This window comes from Doryrhamphus excisus, chromosome 7 (genome assembly GCF_030265055.1).
Source record: "Doryrhamphus excisus isolate RoL2022-K1 chromosome 7, RoL_Dexc_1.0, whole genome shotgun sequence".
NCBI lineage: Eukaryota > Metazoa > Chordata > Actinopteri > Syngnathiformes > Syngnathidae > Doryrhamphus > Doryrhamphus excisus.
The window spans coordinates 13,479,974-13,499,605 of record NC_080472.1 but is presented as its reverse complement, the minus strand read 5'-3'; the positions used below and the strand labels follow the sequence as shown (position 1 = coordinate 13,499,605).

Sequence of the window (19,632 nt, the reverse complement as noted above, 5' to 3'; positions counted from 1 at the left end):
TGATAATGTATTTCAAGCAACCTATAGGCTTTGTGGTAAAAATTTTCTCCATATATGGCACATGTGTGCCACGTCCAAAAAAGCACTCCACTCGCTCAGAGAAAAGCGTTTTGGCACTTATGGAACACAATTAGTGTGATGTGCTTTATTGCTTGGCTCACACAACCGTTGTTCAAAAAAGCACTTTATTCGCTCTCAAATACATTGTGAGCAAAGGATGATACGGCGCGTCATTGTAAACCAGCGGAAGGTGCCAGGAGGCTCATTCCAAGTGTGCCTGACGCAGCTTCTCATCCCGTTCTATCTGCAACAGTTTCGTGTGGCTGAGAAGCACTGCTGTGGAGTTACAGCTAAAATGAGAAAATGTGTTTCTCTCGCTGTGATCATGTATTTCAAGCAACCTATAGGCTTTGTGGTAAAACTTTTCTCCATATATGGCACATGTGTGTCACGTCCAAAAAAGCACTCCACTCGCTCAGAGAAAAGCGATTTGGCACTTATGGAACACATTTAGTGTGATGTGCTTTATTGCTTGGCTCACACAACCGTTGTTCAAAAAAGCACTTTATTCGCTCTCAAATACATTGTGAGCAAAGGATGATACGGCGCGTCATTGTAAACCAGCGGAAGGTGCCAGGAGGCTAATTCCAAGTGTGCCTGACGCAGCTTCTCATCCCGTTCTATCTGCAACAGTTTCGTGTGGCTGAGAAGCACTGCTGTGGAGTTACAGCTAAAATGAGAAAATGTGTTTCTCTCGCTGTGATAATGTATTTCAAGCAACCTATAGGCTTTGTGGTAAAACTTTTCTCCATATATGGCACATGTGTGTCACGTCCAAAAAAGCACTCCACTCGCTCAGAGAAAAGCGATTTGGCACTTATGGAACACATTTAGTGTGATGTGCTTTATTGCTTGGCTCACACAACCGTTGTTCAAAAAAGCACTTTATTCGCTCTCAAATACATTGTGAGCAAAGGATGATACGGCGCGTCATTGTAAACCAGCGGAAGGTGCCAGGAGGCTAATTCCAAGTGTGCCTGACGCAGCTTCTCATCCCGTTCTATCTGCAACAATTTCGTGTGGCTGAGAAGCACTGCTGTGGAGTTACAGCTAAAATGAGAAAATGTGTTTGTCTCGCTGTGATCATGTATTTCAAGCAACCTATAGGCTTTGTGGTAAAAATTTTCTCCATATATGAGACATGTGTGCCACGTCCAAAAAAGCACTCCACTCGCTCAGAGAAAAGCGTTTTGGCACTTATGGAACACATTTAGTGTGATGTGCTTTATTGCTTGGCTCACACAACCGTTGTTCAAAAAAGCACTTTATTCGCTCTCAAATACATTGTGAGCAAAGGATGATACGGCGCGTCATTGTAAACCAGCGGAAGGTGCCAGGAGGCTCATTCCAAGTGTGCCTGACGCAGCTTCTCATCCCGTTCTATCTGCAACAGTTTCGTGTGGCTGAGAAGCACTGCTGTGGAGTTACAGCTAAAATGAGAAAATGTGTTTCTCTCGCTGTGATAATGTATTTCAAGCAACCTATAGGCTTTGTGGTAAAAATTTTCTCCATATATGGCACATGTGTGCCACGTCCAAAAAAGCACTCCACTCGCTCAGAGAAAAGCGTTTTGGCACTTATGGAACACATTTAGTGTGATGTGCTTTATTGCTTGGCTCACACAACCGTTGTTCAAAAAAGCACTTTATTCGCTCTCAAATACATTGTGAGCAAAGGATGATACGGCGCGTCATTGTAAACCAGCGGAAGGTGCCAGGAGGCTCATTCCAAGTGTGCCTGACGCAGCTTCTCATCCCGTTCTATCTGCAACAGTTTCGTGTGGCTGAGAAGCACTGCTGTGGAGTTACAGCTAAAATGAGAAAATGTGTTTCTCTCGCTGTGATAATGTATTTCAAGCAACCTATAGGCTTTGTGGTAAAAATTTTCTCCATATATGGCATGTGTGCCACGTCCAAAAAAGCACTCCACTCGCTCAGAGAAAAGCGTTTTGGCACTTATGGAACACATTTAGTGTGATGTGCTTTATTGCTTGGCTCACACAACCGTTGTTCAAAAAAGCACTTTATTCGCTCTCAAATACATTGTGAGCAAAGGATGATACGGCGCGTCATTGTAAACCAGCAGAAGGTGCCAGGAGGCTCGTTCCAAGTGTGCCTGACGCAGCTTCTCATCCCGTTCTATCTGCAACAGTTTCGTGTGGCTGAGAAGCACTGCTGTGGAGTTACAGCTAAAATGAGAAAATGTGTTTCTCTCGCTGTGATCATGTATTTCAAGCAACCTATAGGCTTTGTGGTAAAACTTTTCTCCATATATGGCACATGTGTGTCACGTCCAAAAAAGCACTCCACTCGCTCAGAGAAAAGCGATTTGGCACTTATGGAACACATTTAGTGTGATGTGCTTTATTGCTTGGCTCACACAACCGTTGTTCAAAAAAGCACTTTATTCGCTCTCAAATACATTGTGAGCAAAGGATGATACGGCGCGTCATTGTAAACCAGCGGAAGGTGCCAGGAGGCTCATTCCAAGTGTGCCTGACGCAGCTTCTCATCCCGTTCTATCTGCAACAGTTTCGTGTGGCTGAGAAGCACTGCTGTGGAGTTACAGCTAAAATGAGAAAATGTGTTTCTCTCGCTGTGATAATGTATTTCAAGCAACCTATAGGCTTTGTGGTAAAAATTTTCTCCATATATGGCACATGTGTGCCACGTCCAAAAAAGCACTCCACTCGCTCAGAGAAAAGCGTTTTGGCACTTATGGAACACAATTAGTGTGATGTGCTTTATTGCTTGGCTCACACAACCGTTGTTCAAAAAAGCACTTTATTCGCTCTCAAATACATTGTGAGCAAAGGATGATACGGCGCGTCATTGTAAACCAGCGGAAGGTGCCAGGAGGCTCATTCCAAGTGTGCCTGACGCAGCTTCTCATCCCGTTCTATCTGCAACAGTTTCGTGTGGCTGAGAAGCACTGCTGTGGAGTTACAGCTAAAATGAGAAAATGTGTTTCTCTCGCTGTGATCATGTATTTCAAGCAACCTATAGGCTTTGTGGTAAAAATTTTCTCCATATATGGCACATGTGTGCCACGTCCAAAAAAGCACTCCACTCGCTCAGAGAAAAGCGTTTTGGCACTTATGGAACACATTTAGTGTGATGTGCTTTATTGCTTGGCTCACACAACCGTTGTTCAAAAAAGCACTTTATTCGCTCTCAAATACATTGTGAGCAAAGGATGATACGGCGCGTCATTGTAAACCAGCGGAAGGTGCCAGGAGGCTCATTCCAAGTGTGCCTGACGCAGCCTCTCATCCCGTTCTATCTGCAACAGTTTCGTGTGGCTGAGAAGCACTGCTGTGGAGTTACAGCTAAAATGAGAAAATGTGTTTCTCTCGCTGTGATCATGTATTTCAAGCAACCTATAGGCTTTGTGGTAAAAATTTTCTCCATATATGGCATGTGTGCCACGTCCAAAAAAGCACTCCACTCGCTCAGAGAAAAGCGTTTTGGCACTTATGGAACACATTTAGTGTGATGTGCTTTATTGCTTGGCTCACACAACCGTTGTTCAAAAAAGCACTTTATTCGCTCTCAAATACATTGTGAGCAAAGGATGATACGGCGCGTCATTGTAAACCAGCGGAAGGTGCCAGGAGGCTCATTCCAAGTGTGCCTGACGCAGCTTCTCATCCCGTTCTATCTGCAACAGTTTCGTGTGGCTGAGAAGCACTGCTGTGGAGTTACAGCTAAAATGAGAAAATGTGTTTCTCTCGCTGTGATAATGTATTTCAAGCAACCTATAGGCTTTGTGGTAAAAATTTTCTCCATATATGGCACATGTGTGCCACGTCCAAAAAAGCACTCCACTCGCTCAGAGAAAAGCGTTTTGGCACTTATGGAACACATTTAGTGTGATGTGCTTTATTGCTTGGCTCACACAACCGTTGTTCAAAAAAGCACTTTATTCGCTCTCAAATACATTGTGAGCAAAGGATGATACGGCGCGTCATTGTAAACCAGCGGAAGGTGCCAGGAGGCTCATTCCAAGTGTGCCTGACGCAGCTTCTCATCCCGTTCTATCTGCAACAGTTTCGTGTGGCTGAGAAGCACTGCTGTGGAGTTACAGCTAAAATGAGAAAATGTGTTTCTCTCGCTGTGATAATGTATTTCAAGCAACCTATAGGCTTTGTGGTAAAAATTTTCTCCATATATGGCATGTGTGCCACGTCCAAAAAAGCACTCCACTCGCTCAGAGAAAAGCGTTTTGGCACTTATGGAACACATTTAGTGTGATGTGCTTTATTGCTTGGCTCACACAACCGTTGTTCAAAAAAGCACTTTATTCGCTCTCAAATACATTGTGAGCAAAGGATGATACGGCGCGTCATTGTAAACCAGCGGAAGGTGCCAGGAGGCTCGTTCCAAGTGTGCCTGACGCAGCTTCTCATCCCGTTCTATCTGCAACAGTTTCGTGTGGCTGAGAAGCACTGCTGTGGAGTTACAGCTAAAATGAGAAAATGTGTTTCTCTCGCTGTGATCATGTATTTCAAGCAACCTATAGGCTTTGTGGTAAAACTTTTCTCCATATATGGCACATGTGTGTCACGTCCAAAAAAGCACTCCACTCGCTCAGAGAAAAGCGATTTGGCACTTATGGAACACATTTAGTGTGATGTGCTTTATTGCTTGGCTCACACAACCGTTGTTCAAAAAAGCACTTTATTCGCTCTCAAATACATTGTGAGCAAAGGATGATACGGCGCGTCATTGTAAACCAGCGGAAGGTGCCAGGAGGCTCATTCCAAGTGTGCCTGACGCAGCTTCTCATCCCGTTCTATCTGCAACAGTTTCGTGTGGCTGAGAAGCACTGCTGTGGAGTTACAGCTAAAATGAGAAAATGTGTTTCTCTCGCTGTGATAATGTATTTCAAGCAACCTATAGGCTTTGTGGTAAAAATTTTCTCCATATATGGCACATGTGTGCCACGTCCAAAAAAGCACTCCACTCGCTCAGAGAAAAGCGTTTTGGCACTTATGGAACACAATTAGTGTGATGTGCTTTATTGCTTGGCTCACACAACCGTTGTTCAAAAAAGCACTTTATTCGCTCTCAAATACATTGTGAGCAAAGGATGATACGGCGCGTCATTGTAAACCAGCGGAAGGTGCCAGGAGGCTCGTTCCAAGTGTGCCTGACGCAGCTTCTCATCCCGTTCTATCTGCAACAGTTTCGTGTGGCTGAGAAGCACTGCTGTGGAGTTACAGCTAAAATGAGAAAATGTGTTTCTCTCGCTGTGATCATGTATTTCAAGCAACCTATAGGCTTTGTGGTAAAACTTTTCTCCATATATGGCACATGTGTGTCACGTCCAAAAAAGCACTCCACTCGCTCAGAGAAAAGCGATTTGGCACTTATGGAACACATTTAGTGTGATGTGCTTTATTGCTTGGCTCACACAACCGTTGTTCAAAAAAGCACTTTATTCGCTCTCAAATACATTGTGAGCAAAGGATGATACGGCGCGTCATTGTAAACCAGCGGAAGGTGCCAGGAGGCTCGTTCCAAGTGTGCCTGACGCAGCTTCTCATCCCGTTCTATCTGCAACAGTTTCGTGTGGCTGAGAAGCACTGCTGTGGAGTTACAGCTAAAATGAGAAAATGTGTTTCTCTCGCTGTGATAATGTATTTCAAGCAACCTATAGGCTTTGTGGTAAAACTTTTCTCCATATATGAGACATGTGTGCCACGTCCAAAAAAGCACTCCACTCGCTCAGAGAAAAGCGTTTTGGCACTTATGGAACACATTTAGTGTGATGTGCTTTATTGCTTGGCTCACACAACCGTTGTTCAAAAAAGCACTTTATTCGCTCTCAAATACATTGTGAGCAAAGGATGATACGGCGCGTCATTGTAAACCAGCGGAAGGTGCCAGGAGGCTCGTTCCAAGTGTGCCTGACGCAGCTTCTCATCCCGTTCTATCTGCAACAGTTTCGTGTGGCTGAGAAGCACTGCTGTGGAGTTACAGCTAAAATGAGAAAATGTGTTTCTCTCGCTGTGATAATGTATTTCAAGCAACCTATAGGCTTTGTGGTAAAACTTTTCTCCATATATGGCACATGTGTGTCACGTCCAAAAAAGCACTCCACTCGCTCAGAGAAAAGCGATTTGGCACTTATGGAACACATTTAGTGTGATGTGCTTTATTGCTTGGCTCACACAACCGTTGTTCAAAAAAGCACTTTATTCGCTCTCAAATACATTGTGAGCAAAGGATGATACGGCACGTCATTGTAAACCAGCGGAAGGTGCCAGGAGGCTCATTCCAAGTGTGCCTGACGCAGCTTCTCATCCCGTTCTATCTGCAACAGTTTCGTGTGGCTGAGAAGCACTGCTGTGGAGTTACAGCTAGAATGAGAAAATGTGTTTCTCTCGCTGTGATAATGTATTTCAAGCAACCTATAGGCTTTGTGGTAAAACTTTTCTCCATATATGGCACATGTGTGTCACGTCCAAAAAAGCACTCCACTCGCTCAGAGAAAAGCGTTTTGGCACTTATGGAACACATTTAGTGTGATGTGCTTTATTGCTTGGCTCACACAACCGTTGTTCAAAAAAGCACTTTATTCGCTCTCAAATACATTGTGAGCAAAGGATGATACGGCGCGTCATTGTAAACCAGCGGAAGGTGCCAGGAGGCTCATTCCAAGTGTGCATGACGCAGCTTCTCATCCCGTTCTATCTGCAACAGTTTCGTGTGGCTGAGAAGCACTGCTGTGGAGTTACAGCTAGAATGAGAAAATGTGTTTCTCTCGCTGTGATAATGTATTTCAAGCAACCTATAGGCTTTGTGGTAAAACTTTTCTCCATATATGGCACATGTGTGTCACGTCCAAAAAAGCACTCCACTCGCTCAGAGAAAAGCGTTTTGGCACTTATGGAACACATTTAGTGTGATGTGCTTTATTGCTTGGCTCACACAACCGTTGTTCAAAAAAGCACTTTATTCGCTCTCAAATACATTGTGAGCAAAGGATGATACGGCGCGTCATTGTAAACCAGCGGAAGGTGCCAGGAGGCTCATTCCAAGTGTGCATGACGCAGCTTCTCATCCCGTTCTATCTGCAACAGTTTCGTGTGGCTGAGAAGCACTGCTGTGGAGTTACAGCTAAAATGAGAAAATGTGTTTCTCTCGCTGTGATAATGTATTTCAAGCAACCTATAGGCTTTGTGGTAAAACTTTTCTCCATATATGGCACATGTGTGTCACGTCCAAAAAAGCACTCCACTCGCTCAGAGAAAAGCGATTTGGCACTTATGGAACACATTTAGTGTGATGTGCTTTATTGCTTGGCTCACACAACCGTTGTTCAAAAAAGCACTTTATTCGCTCTCAAATACATTGTGAGCAAAGGATGATACGGCGCGTCATTGTAAACCAGCGGAAGGTGCCAGGAGGCTCATTCCAAGTGTGCCTGACGCAGCTTCTCATCCCGTTCTATCTGCAACAGTTTCGTGTGGCTGAGAAGCACTGCTGTGGAGTTACAGCTAAAATGAGAAAATGTGTTTCTCTCGCTGTGATCATGTATTTCAAGCAACCTATAGGCTTTGTGGTAAAAATTTTCTCCATATATGAGACATGTGTGCCACGTCCAAAAAAGCACTCCACTCGCTCAGAGAAAAGCGTTTTGGCACTTATGGAACACATTTAGTGTGATGTGCTTTATTGCTTGGCTCACACAACCGTTGTTCAAAAAAGCACTTTATTCGCTCTCAAATACATTGTGAGCAAAGGATGATACGGCGCGTCATTGTAAACCAGCGGAAGGTGCCAGGAGGCTCATTCCAAGTGTGCCTGACGCAGCTTCTCATCCCGTTCTATCTGCAACAGTTTCGTGTGGCTGAGAAGCACTGCTGTGGAGTTACAGCTAAAATGAAAAAAATGTGTTTCTCTCGCTGTGATCATGTATTTCAAGCAACCTATAGGCTTTGTGGTAAAACTTTTCTCCATATATGGCACATGTGTGTCACGTCCAAAAAAGCACTCCACTCGCTCAGAGAAAAGCGATTTGGCACTTATGGAACACATTTGTGTGATGTGCTTTATTGCTTGGCTCACACAACCGTTGTTCAAAAAAGCACTTTATTCGCTCTCAAATACATTGTGAGCAAAGGATGATACGGCGCGTCATTGTAAACCAGCGGAAGGTGCCAGGAGGCTCATTCCAAGTGTGCCTGACGCAGCTTCTCATCCCGTTCTATCTGCAACAGTTTCGTGTGGCTGAGAAGCACTGCTGTGGAGTTACAGCTAAAATGAGAAAATGTGTTTCTCTCGCTGTGATAATGTATTTCAAGCAACCTATAGGCTTTGTGGTAAAAATTTTCTCCATATATGGCACATGTGTGCCACGTCCAAAAAAGCACTCCACTCGCTCAGAGAAAAGCGTTTTGGCACTTATGGAACACAATTAGTGTGATGTGCTTTATTGCTTGGCTCACACAACCGTTGTTCAAAAAAGCACTTTATTCGCTCTCAAATACATTGTGAGCAAAGGATGATACGGCGCGTCATTGTAAACCAGCGGAAGGTGCCAGGAGGCTCATTCCAAGTGTGCCTGACGCAGCTTCTCATCCCGTTCTATCTGCAACAGTTTCGTGTGGCTGAGAAGCACTGCTGTGGAGTTACAGCTAAAATGAGAAAATGTGTTTCTCTCGCTGTGATCATGTATTTCAAGCAACCTATAGGCTTTGTGGTAAAACTTTTCTCCATATATGGCACATGTGTGTCACGTCCAAAAAAGCACTCCACTCGCTCAGAGAAAAGCGATTTGGCACTTATGGAACACATTTAGTGTGATGTGCTTTATTGCTTGGCTCACACAACCGTTGTTCAAAAAAGCACTTTATTCGCTCTCAAATACATTGTGAGCAAAGGATGATACGGCGCGTCATTGTAAACCAGCGGAAGGTGCCAGGAGGCTAATTCCAAGTGTGCCTGACGCAGCTTCTCATCCCGTTCTATCTGCAACAGTTTCGTGTGGCTGAGAAGCACTGCTGTGGAGTTACAGCTAAAATGAGAAAATGTGTTTCTCTCGCTGTGATAATGTATTTCAAGCAACCTATAGGCTTTGTGGTAAAACTTTTCTCCATATATGGCACATGTGTGTCACGTCCAAAAAAGCACTCCACTCGCTCAGAGAAAAGCGATTTGGCACTTATGGAACACATTTAGTGTGATGTGCTTTATTGCTTGGCTCACACAACCGTTGTTCAAAAAAGCACTTTATTCGCTCTCAAATACATTGTGAGCAAAGGATGATACGGCGCGTCATTGTAAACCAGCGGAAGGTGCCAGGAGGCTAATTCCAAGTGTGCCTGACGCAGCTTCTCATCCCGTTCTATCTGCAACAATTTCGTGTGGCTGAGAAGCACTGCTGTGGAGTTACAGCTAAAATGAGAAAATGTGTTTCTCTCGCTGTGATAATGTATTTCAAGCAACCTATAGGCTTTGTGGTAAAAATTTTCTCCATATATGGCACATGTGTGCCACGTCCAAAAAAGCACTCCACTCGCTCAGAGAAAAGCGTTTTGGCACTTATGGAACACAATTAGTGTGATGTGCTTTATTGCTTGGCTCACACAACCGTTGTTCAAAAAAGCACTTTATTCGCTCTCAAATACATTGTGAGCAAAGGATGATACGGCGCGTCATTGTAAACCAGCGGAAGGTGCCAGGAGGCTCATTCCAAGTGTGCCTGACGCAGCTTCTCATCCCGTTCTATCTGCAACAGTTTCGTGTGGCTGAGAAGCACTGCTGTGGAGTTACAGCTAAAATGAGAAAATGTGTTTCTCTCGCTGTGATCATGTATTTCAAGCAACCTATAGGCTTTGTGGTAAAAATTTTCTCCATATATGGCACATGTGTGCCACGTCCAAAAAAGCACTCCACTCGCTCAGAGAAAAGCGTTTTGGCACTTATGGAACACATTTAGTGTGATGTGCTTTATTGCTTGGCTCACACAACCGTTGTTCATAAAAGCACTTTATTCGCTCTCCAATACATTGTGAGCAAAGGATGATACGGCGCGTCATTGTAAACCAGCGGAAGGTGCCAGGAGGCTCATTCCAAGTGTGCCTGACGCAGCTTCTCATCCCGTTCTATCTGCAACAGTTTCGTGTGGCTGAGAAGCACTGCTGTGGAGTTACAGCTAAAATGAGAAAATGTGTTTCTCTCGCTGTGATAATGTATTTCAAGCAACCTATAGGCTTTGTGGTAAAAATTTTCTCCATATATGGCACATGTGTGCCACGTCCAAAAAAGCACTCCACTCGCTCAGAGAAAAGCGTTTTGGCACTTATGGAACACAATTAGTGTGATGTGCTTTATTGCTTGGCTCACACAACCGTTGTTCAAAAAAGCACTTTATTCGCTCTCAAATACATTGTGAGCAAAGGATGATACGGCGCGTCATTGTAAACCAGCGGAAGGTGCCAGGAGGCTCATTCCAAGTGTGCCTGACGCAGCCTCTCATCCCGTTCTATCTGCAACAGTTTCGTGTGGCTGAGAAGCACTGCTGTGGAGTTACAGCTAAAATGAGAAAATGTGTTTCTCTCGCTGTGATCATGTATTTCAAGCAACCTATAGGCTTTGTGGTAAAAATTTTCTCCATATATGGCATGTGTGCCACGTCCAAAAAAGCACTCCACTCGCTCAGAGAAAAGCGTTTTGGCACTTATGGAACACATTTAGTGTGATGTGCTTTATTGCTTGGCTCACACAACCGTTGTTCAAAAAAGCACTTTATTCGCTCTCAAATACATTGTGAGCAAAGGATGATACGGCGCGTCATTGTAAACCAGCGGAAGGTGCCAGGAGGCTAATTCCAAGTGTGCCTGACGCAGCTTCTCATCCCGTTCTATCTGCAACAGTTTCGTGTGGCTGAGAAGCACTGCTGTGGAGTTACAGCTAAAATGAGAAAATGTGTTTGTCTCGCTGTGATCATGTATTTCAAGCAACCTATAGGCTTTGTGGTAAAAATTTTCTCCATATATGAGACATGTGTGCCACGTCCAAAAAAGCACTCCACTCGCTCAGAGAAAAGCGTTTTGGCACTTATGGAACACATTTAGTGTGATGTGCTTTATTGCTTGGCTCACACAACCGTTGTTCAAAAAAGCACTTTATTCGCTCTCAAATACATTGTGAGCAAAGGATGATACGGCGCGTCATTGTAAACCAGCGGAAGGTGCCAGGAGGCTCGTTCCAAGTGTGCCTGACGCAGCTTCTCATCCCGTTCTATCTGCAACAGTTTCGTGTGGCTGAGAAGCACTGCTGTGGAGTTACAGCTAAAATGAGAAAATGTGTTTCTCTCGCTGTGATAATGTATTTCAAGCAACCTATAGGCTTTGTGGTAAAACTTTTCTCCATATATGGCACGTGTGCCACGTCCAAAAAAGCACTCCACTCGCTCAGAGAAAAGCGTTTTGGCACTTATGGAACACATTTAGTGTGATGTGCTTTATTGCTTGGCTCACACAACCGTTGTTCAAAAAAGCACTTTATTCGCTCTCAAATACATTGTGAGCAAAGGATGATACGGCGCGTCATTGTAAACCAGCGGAAGGTGCCAGGAGGCTCATTCCAAGTGTGCCTGACGCAGCTTCTCATCCCGTTCTATCTGCAACAGTTTCGTGTGGCTGAGAAGCACTGCTGTGGAGTTACAGCTAAAATGAGAAAATGTGTTTCTCTCGCTGTGATAATGTATTTCAAGCAACCTATAGGCTTTGTGGTAAAACTTTTCTCCATATATGGCACGTGTGCCACGTCCAAAAAAGCACTCCACTCGCTCAGAGAAAAGCGTTTTGGCACTTATGGAACACATTTAGTGTGATGTGCTTTATTGCTTGGCTCACACAACCGTTGTTCAAAAAAGCACTTTATTCGCTCTCAAATACATTGTGAGCAAAGGATGATACGGCGCGTCATTGTAAACCAGCGGAAGGTGCCAGGAGGCTCATTCCAAGTGTGCCTGACGCAGCTTCTCATCCCGTTCTATCTGCAACAGTTTCGTGTGGCTGAGAAGCACTGCTGTGGAGTTACAGCTAAAATGAGAAAATGTGTTTCTCTCGCTGTGATAATGTATTTCAAGCAACCTATAGGCTTTGTGGTAAAAATTTTCTCCATATATGGCACATGTGTGTCACGTCCAAAAAAGCACTCCACTCGCTCAGAGAAAAGCGTTTTGGCACTTATGGAACACATTTAGTGTGATGTGCTTTATTGCTTGGCTCACACAACCGTTGTTCAAAAAAGCACTTTATTCGCTCTCAAATACATTGTGAGCAAAGGATGATACGGCGCGTCATTGTAAACCAGCGGAAGGTGCCAGGAGGCTCATTCCAAGTGTGCCTGACGCAGCTTCTCATCCCGTTCTATCTGCAACAGTTTTGTGTGGCTGAGAAGCACTGCTGTGGAGTTACAGCTAAAATGAAAAAAATGTGTTTCTCTCGCTGTGATCATGTATTTCAAGCAACCTATAGGCTTTTCTAACCCTAACCCTAACCCTATCCCTAACTCTAACCCTAACCCTAACCCTAACCCTAACCCTAACCCTAACCCTAACCCTAACCCTTCTTCTCTGAGCGAGTGGAGTGCTTTTTTTGGACGTAGCACACATGTGCCAAAAAGCACATCACACTAAATGTTTTCCATAAGTGCCAAAACCCTAACCCTAAGCCTTAACCTAACCCTTACCCTAAACCTAAACCTAGCCCTAGCCCTAGCCCTAGCCCTAGCCCTAACCCTAACCCTAACCCTAACCCTAACCCTACCCTAACCCTAACCCTTCTTCTCTGAGCGAGTGGAGTGCTTTTTTGGACGTGGCACACATGTGCCTATATGGAGAAGATTTTTACCACAAAGCCTATAGGGTGCTTGAAATACATTATCACAGCGAGAGAAACACATTTTCTCATTTTAGCTGTAACTCCACAGCAGTGCTTCTCAGCCCCATGAAACTGTTGCACCTTCCGCTGGCTCACTATGACCCCCGTATCATCTTTTGCTCACAATGTGTTTGAGAGTGAATAAAGTGCATTTTCGAACAATGGTTGAGTGTGCCAAGCAATAAAGCACATCACACTAAATGTGTTCCATAAGTGGCAAAACCCTAACCCTAACCCTAACCTTTAACCTAACCCTAACCTTTAACCTAACCCTAACCCTAACCCTAACCCTAACCCTAACCCTAACCCTAACCCCAACCCTACCCTAACCCTGACCCTAACCCTAACCCTAACCCTAACCCTAATCCTAACCCTAACCCTAACCCTAACCCTAACCCTAACCCTAACCTTAACCCTAACCCTTCTTCTCTGAGCGAGTGGAGTGCTTTTTTGGACGTGGCACACATGTGCCATAAAGCACATCACACTAAATGTGTTCCATAAGTGCCAAAACCCTAGCCCTAACCCTAACCCTTAACCTTAACTTCCTCACAGATAGAACCCAGTATGTCAGAGTGGGCAACAACACATCCAGTGTCATCTCCCTGAACACCGGCTCACCCCAGGGATGTGTTCTGAGCCCCCTGTTGTTTACCCTAATGACCCATGACTGTCGCCCCAAGTACAGCAGCAACCATATCCTGAAGTACGCGGACGACACAACAGTTGTGGGCCTCATTCAGGACAACAACGAACTGGCTTACAGGGAGGAAGTGCGACACCTTGTAGATTGGTGCAAGGCGAACAACCTGATCCTGAATGTTGACAAAACAAAGGAGATCATCGTCGACTTCAGGAGATCCAGACCCAGCCACACTCCACTCAGCATCAACGACACAGCCGTAGAAGTTGTGAACACAACCAAGTACTTGGGGGTGCATATCACGGACAACCTCGGCTGGTCACTCCACACCTCCGCTCTGGCGAAGAAGGCACAGCAGCGACTGCACTTCCTGCGGCGGATGAGAAGAGCCTCCCTCTCCCCTCCTCTCCTTACCACCTTCTACAGAGGGACCATCGAGAGCCTGCTGACCAACTGCAACTCAGTCTGGTCTGGGAGCTGCAAGGCCTCGGACTGGATGTTACTGCAGAGAGTGGTGAGGACAGCGGAGAAGATCATCGGGACCCAGCTCCCCCCCATTAAGGACATAGCAAACAGCCGGTGTGTATCTAGAGCCCATCGGATCTGCTCTGACCCCACACACCCCCAGCATGGACTGTTCTCTCGCCTGGCATCGGGGAGAAGGCTCTGCAGCATCCGCTGTAGGACGACCAGGTTCAGAGACAGCTACTTCCCCCTGGCCATCAGACTGCTGAATGCCAAATAAGCCCCTCTACCTTTACTTACACTATTATTATTTATTTAAATTATTTAAATTATTTGGGCAATTTACTGTTCACGCTGCACTTTACATTATGTTGTTCATATTTGGTGTCTATTCTATCTATTTATTCTCCACATTATTATTATTATTTATTATTACTTATCTTCTTTTGTGTCTGTTATTATATGGGAGCCAGGCAACGACATTTCGTTGGCAATTTCCCTACTGTGTTTTTGTGCAATGACAATAAAGGGAGTCTATCTATCTATCTAACCCTAACCCTAACCCTAGCCCTAACCCTAACCCAAACCCTAACCCTTAACCTAACCCTAACCCTAACCCTAACCCTTAACCTAACCCTTAACCTAACCCTTAACCTAACCCTTAACCTAACCCTAACCCTAACCCTAACCCTAATCCTAACCCTAACCCTTCTTCTCTGAGCGAGTGGAGTGCTTTTTTGGACGTGGCACACATGTGCCATATATGGAGAAGATTTTTACCACAAAGGTTACTTGAAATACATTATGCTCGTGTGCACACCTTCAGAGATCAAGCACATATCCTTGTTCCCATTTGTCACCTTGATTTTTTTGTAAAAGAAGGAGCTGAAAGGCCATGTTTCCACCCAGTTTCAAACTGGGGACCTTTTGCATGTTAGGCAAACGTGATAACCACTACACTATGGAAACCTGCATAAAGGGGTATTTAAGGGGACTGGCAAAGCAAGGACAAGGAAAATGCCAGCTTTGGGATTTCAATCAGGGATCCCCGCCCTTGGTCCTGCTTATGACTTTTTTTTCAACACAATTCCCAAAACTACAGGATCAGTGAAGTAATCTGACAGGTTGTACTTCAGGACTCGACGATGTCGGCACCCTTGCAGGTTCCATGGTGTAATGGTTAGCACTCTGGACTTTGAATCCAGTGATCCAAGTTCAAGTCTTGGTGGAACCAACTTGCCCTGCAGCAATCAAGTGTTTGGACTGTGTCTTCCTTTACCAGTTAGTGTATGATTACTTATTTACTTGTTGATTTGAGTTCAAATACAAATAAGTGGTAACCGTGGATCAGGATGAGTTCCCCAAATGATGCAAATGTCTGTGACAGCTGATGTCAAGGATCAGCTGGCAAGATGTGAGAGAGAAATAGAATGGGGTTGTAGTCAAGATTTGTGATTTATGACCCCCCGGGGACCACTTGACCTTTTGACCCCTGGTATGTTCTTTCCACCCTGTCAAAATTTGATTGACGACCCCCAGGTGCGACATGGTTTCCTTGGTTGTCACTATGACGCCATCGTCATGTGACTTACAACCCCCAGGGTAGCATCGCACCTGCCGCCGCCGCAGCTGTATCAGGATATGATGTCATCACCCGGCAAAGGCCGAGAATCAAAAACACCGGAAATCAAAGGATAATTCGGATTAAACATTGGAGTTGGCTTGACATATGCACGTGTGTGTGTGTGTGTCTTGCCCCCCTCTACCCTCTTTTTTCTTAACCTCGTTTAAATTAAACAAATGAATATCAAAATTAAAAAATACATTCTTGAATTAAAGAAATAATTCCTACATTACCTCGCAGATCCTCCGGCGGTCCATCCAGCCAGTGTGCGGGGCATAAAGTGTGATAGAATCACCGTCGAACCCTCAACCTTAGCCTAAGAGCCACCCACCGACACGCCTCTTAGCTTCAAATCAGCCAATCAACACACGCCTTAGCTTCCACGAACACGCCCCCTTAGCTTCAAACCAAACGTACCCCGGAGATTCAGCAACATACCCCCACTATCCTGTCAAACATACACCCACTATCCTGTCAAACATACACCCACTATCTTGTATTATCCAGCGCACAACGTCAACGAAGTTGTAATTAAACACACCCCGGAGATTCAGCAACATACCCCCCACTGACTTGTTGATCATCCAGTGCCCAACGCAGTTGTAATTACAACGTAGTTGACTGATATATGAATATTATATGAATATCTGCCAAATATCTGCCACATGTTGAAAAAAACAACTGTAGGCATTAGCAGTTTGACTCCCACCCACCACGGCCTCAAGATGAGTCTCGTAGGAGTACGAGATCTACGACCCGCTGTAAGATATACAGTGGTTGAGAGATCTACGAGACACTGTAATATAAAGGAGACAATAAATACAATATATACAGCGGGGGCATACGTTTTTTTTGTTTTAAAAACAACTCGACTGGGGGTCGTGAGAAACTTGTGTGGGAAATAACCTTTAGTTTGGCCGTTTTGAAGTGAGTAGCAAGGATCAGGACTAATGTACAACTTTGTTTTTCTTTTAAGACTCAACCTTTCTCATCAATAGTTTCATATCAGGGGTTCATTTGATTTCTGTTGAGTTCCACTGTTGACAGGCCTTGATGGAAAAGGTTGAATGTATTTTATTTTAAAGGTATAAAGTAGTTTTTCTCAGTAGCCCTGTTACCATCATGTTTCTACAATGTGGTTTCATTTGATTTCAACATGCATCAACATACAAGGGAATACATCCCATAATCAGTTCCCAGTTCCACATGTCCAAAAGGAGTAGGAAAAAGCAAAGCTCATTGAATCCTACCTCTCCATCTATTACTTTACAGTCCATAACTGTTACTTTTGGTCACTTCCTGCCTTCTTGGTATTTTTTTTACACATACAGAAGTATAAGGTGATGTAACCACATAATGACATTATGGTAACCATAAATATGCAAATTTCCCCACTGACGGATGAATAAAGGCCTATATACCCTAACCCTAACCTTATCTTATAATAACCATCAAACTAGTGATATTTAATAAATTTTAGTGCAATGATCAATGGGTCATAGTGCAAATAATGTCTGGTGTATACAGATGAGTAAAGTCATATATGAGTGTATTGTAATGGTTGTTAAATAAATAAATATGATTGAGATAGTAACAGAGGCAGTGATGGAAAATATTGCACATTTACATTATGCTAATGACCGGGTACGTTGTATGTCTGAGTTCAGGGTGGTGATGGCTCTTGGGAAGAAGCTGTTCCTCAGTCTGCTTGTTTTCGCCTTGATGCACCTGTAGCGTCTGCCGGAGGGCAGCAGGTCAAACAACTGAGCACCGGGATGTAAATTGTCCTTGATGATGTTGCGAGCTCTGCTGAGGCACCGGGTGGAGTAGATGTCCGTCAGGGAGGGGAGAGGGCAGCCGATGATGCGCTGCGCTGCCGTGACTGTCCTCTGAAGCCTCCCTCTGTCCGCCTCAGTGCAGCTTCCGTACCAGGTGGAAACGCAGTAGGTCAGCAGACTCTGGATGGACGAGTGGTAGAAGGCCAGTAGCAGCTCCCTGTTCGGGTTGTTCCTCCTGAGGACTCTCAGGAAGTGTAGACACTGCTGGGCCTTCTTTTTGACAGCTGTGATGTTGTCTGTCCAGGAGAGGTCGCCGGAGATCTGGACTCCCAGGAACCTGAATGTGTGGACCCTTTCCACACACTCGCCATTGATGTAGAGGGGGGGCGGGTCACTTCTGTTCCTTCTGAAGTCCACGATGATCTCCATTTGTTTTGTGCGTGTTCAGGGCTAGGTTGTTGTCGGAGCACCAGGTCGTCAGCCTCTGGACCTCCTCCCTGTAAGCTGCCTCGTCTCCCTGTGAGATCAGTCCGACCACTGTGGTGTCGTCAGCAAACTTGACGACGATAGTGCTCTCATGGGCCGGACTGCAGTCGTGTGTGTAGAGGCAGTACAGGAGGGGGTTCAGCACGCAGCCCTGTGGTGATCCGGTGCTCAGACTGTGGGTGGAGGAAAGGTGGGGGCCAAATCTCATAGTCTGGGGTCTGTTTGTTAGGAAGTCCTTGATCCATCTGCATGTGAGGGGAGGGAGGCCTAGGGTGTCCAGTTTTGTAGTTAGGATGTCCGGGATGATGGTGTTGAAGGCCGAGCTGTAATCCACAAAGAGCATCCTGGCATAGCTGTGCTGTTGTTCCAGGTGGTTCAGCACCGCGTGCAGGGCTATGGCGATGGCGTCCTCTGTGGATCTGTTCACCCGGTATGCAAACTGGTGGGGGTCGAGTGGGGGGGAGGAGACAGCCTTTTATGTGCTGGAGGACCAGTCTCTCAAAGCACTTCATGATTATGGATGTGAGGGCAACAGGGCGATAGTCACTGAGGCTGGATGCGGGTGACTTTTTAGGGATGGGGATGATTGTGGCGGATTTCAGGCAGGTGGGGATGACTGCTTGGGCCAGGGAGAGGTTGAAAATCCTGCAGAAGACTCCGGACAGCTGGTGTGCACATGCTCGGAGAACCTTTCCAGGTACGCTGTCAGGGCCCGGGGCCTTCCTGGGGTCCACTGCTTGGAGCACACGCCTCACGTCATGCTCTCCTACAGTTAATGGGGGGGGGGGGGGGGGTCGTCGTGGGGCCGGGAGGGGCTGGGGGCAGGGCTGGAGAAGATGAGTGTGGCTGTGGTGTTTCAAAGCGGGCAAAGAAACTGTTGAGTTCCTCTGCCAGAGACACGCTCAGGTCTCCTGACATCACATCACGTCCTCTGAAGTTAGTGATGCTCTGCAGTCCCTGCCACACCTCTCGTGGTCTATTGCTGGAGAGGTGGGACTCTATCTGTTGTAGTCCGCTTTGGCTGTTTTTATTCCTCTTCTCAGGTCAGCTCGAGCCGTACTGTACAGAGCTCTGTCGCCTGACCTGAAGGCAGAGTCGCAGGCTTTGGGGAGGGAGCGGACCTGGCTGGTCATCCAGGGTTTCTGGTTTGGAAAAATCCGGATGACTTTGTCCACAGACACAGTTCCCATACAAAACTTGATATAGTCTAGTACTGTCACTGTGTATGTTTCCAGGTCCTGATGTTGAAATAGGTCCCAGTCTGTGTCTTCAAGGTCTGGTCTTCAAGCACTGAAAGGGAGAGCCGTGAGCCGCTGCGTCTGTGCGCGCCGCCATCTTTGATGTGGTGTCAATTGGCCAAAGGGGAATTCAAAACAGAGGCTCGTGGACCATGAACAATTTTATGGTAGCTGGAGACTTCAACCAATGAAATCCATCCATTTTCTGCACCACTTTCTCATCAACGGACTGTATTCCCCACCTGTTACCAGCATGGGGACATTCCAACCCAAGATGACAACATACTGGACCAGGGACACAGGAACTTATGTGGCACAGACCCAGTGTCACACTGCCCTACTTTTAGCCCAGACTGAGAGCCACTTTAGCAGCTGAAATATCTCAGGTGGGAGGGCGTTATACTGAAGATCTAAAGGTCCCTGGTTCAAGCACGGTT

The 19,632-nt window shown here is 45.5% G+C and overlaps 2 non-coding genes across 2 annotated transcripts; one reads left to right on the top strand and one right to left on the bottom strand.

The window, feature by feature from the left end:
* Positions 1-14,965: 14,965 nt before the first annotated feature.
* On the bottom strand, positions 14,966-15,038 carry trnav-aac (transfer RNA valine (anticodon AAC)). Its single transcript has one exon. It is a non-coding gene; the product is annotated as a tRNA-Val (tRNA).
* A 193-nt stretch (positions 15,039-15,231) lies between these two features.
* On the top strand, positions 15,232-15,303 carry trnaq-uug (transfer RNA glutamine (anticodon UUG)). The gene has a single exon. It is a non-coding gene; the product is annotated as a tRNA-Gln (tRNA).
* The last annotated feature ends 4,329 nt before the right edge of the window (positions 15,304-19,632 follow it).